This window comes from Ambystoma mexicanum, chromosome 3q (genome assembly GCF_040938575.1).
Source record: "Ambystoma mexicanum isolate Mex_15411 chromosome 3q, UKY_AmexF1_1, whole genome shotgun sequence".
Classification (NCBI taxonomy): domain Eukaryota; kingdom Metazoa; phylum Chordata; class Amphibia; order Caudata; family Ambystomatidae; genus Ambystoma; species Ambystoma mexicanum.
The window spans coordinates 691,773,514-691,775,604 of record NC_090926.1 but is presented as its reverse complement, the minus strand read 5'-3'; positions in this window follow the sequence as shown (position 1 = coordinate 691,775,604).

Genomic DNA, 2,091 nt, shown 5'->3' with positions numbered 1-2,091 from the left:
ATTTAGACTATTTTCTGAATACCTTTGCCTATTCATTTTTAAATATTGGCCTGCAGGAAAGGAAATGTCTGCTTCAGACACTATCATTCAGTTGTCCATGCTTGAACTTGTAGTTTTGTTTTTCCTATTATAAGTTTGACCCCACAAGTCAAGGGTGCTGTTGGCTATCAATCATGGCCGTGCTATAAGGTATCATACACGGCATGGAAGCACAGTGCACAGTATTTACCACAGCAAACCGAACCAAGCGAGGAAGAGAAAGTAGAATAAAAGTAAACATTAGGAACAGGTTACAGTAGGCAAAACCTGGTTGAAAGGTCGGTTAGGAACACTGGGCAACACGTAGACTGTGAACTGATTGTATAAAGTTCTAGAAATCTGGATCCCTCCCTTTCAGGTGGTGGTTAAAGTGTGTTGAATGTAATGGTGTATTTTGAGTGCCATTTGTGTATGGCATAGATTACTCCCCGTAATCGTATTTCTGATGCTCGTCTGCCTAGATTCACATGCTATGCATACACACACTCTTTTGTGTTGCTGGTGGCAAGGAGGGAAAAGTGCACAAACCAGAATAGCAATAAAACTCCACTAGTGAAGCACGTGGGATCAGATCATGCTCATTAGGCGCCTCTTTTAAAAAGTACCAATGGTTGGCCCCAGGAGCAAAATTGCATTCCTACTGCACCTTACAGAAGTGCGTCTTATGTTATTTTATTAGAATTTATTAAGCGTGACATTTGCCAAACAAATGGCATTTTGGCGCTACTCTGGAGGTAGAGGGTACAAGATGAGAAGTGACTAGAAAAGGAAAGTCTTCAGGGCGTGTCGGAAACTAAGATGGTTCTCAATGGGAGAGAGTGCCACAACTTCGCCACAGCCACAGAAAAGGCAGAGCCCCCCACGTGTTTTCATCAAACACGCAGAACTTGAATAGTGAGAGACGTTTGAGCGTGCAAGGGCCATGACGGTACGTAAGTGCAGAACTTGAGTTGAAGATACATGGCGGTTTTATAAAAAGCCTGGTGCACAGAGACTTAAACTGAATTTGCTTATCTACCGATAGCCAATGTAGTTTAAGCAGAGTGGGAGAAATATGCACCATCCAAGAAACTTGTGCCACAGTTCTTGCTGCTGTGTTCTACAGCAATTGTAACCGGCGTACCAAGTAACCTGGCCGAGCGAGATAGAACGAATTGCAGTAATCCACCAGAGGCTCCACCAAGGGGTGGTCAAGGGGGGCCACTGTTACCCTTATACGAATGCTGCCCCCCACCCTAACCTGCCTCTATGTGTTTGCTTTGGTGTGTCAATCCAGTGACCTCATCAGGCTACCCCTATGGGGGGTGGGAGGGGGTGGGGTCACTGTAATCCATCCCACTCATGACTAATGAATTAACCACCGGGGCATGAAATTGAGAAGGAATGTAGGTTAAAACCTTATTAAGCATCTGCAATTTGCAGTGTCCTCTCTGACAGAAGCTATCTGCCGAAACAGGAGTATGGGGCCGGCCAAGAGCTATTGGCCAGAAATCTGTAGTCCGAAGAGGAAAGAGGTTAAGGAGGAGGACAGTTGGCCCATGACCAGTACCTCCATCTTGTTTACATTCAGTTTAAGCCAGTTGTCGCTCATCTAACAACTCCTGCAGCAGAGACACCGTATTCGGCTGAGCCAGATCCAGCAGAACGATAATTTGGGTGTCATCAGCATAGTAGTAGCAACAGAGGTCCTGGGAGTGGATAAGCCTATCCAGACACTGGATATACACATTCAAGAGAATGGGAGACAAAGCAGAGCCTTAAGGAACCCCACAGGTAAGAGGCACTGGTTTGGAGCGAAGAGAGAGAGATTGAGTATGATCAGTCATATAAGATTTAAACCAAGTAAGCACCTGACCGGAAAGACTTGCACTGGCCAGGCAGACTAACATGGTGGAGTGGTCGCCCGTATCAAAGGCGGCAGACAGATCTAGCAATATCCGCAACCACTCCACCCTGATCCACCAGACATGCCAGACTATCAACCAGGGAAACTAGTACACTTTCCTGCCTCGTCCAGGGCAAAGACCTGACTGAAAGGACTCAAAGAAAATA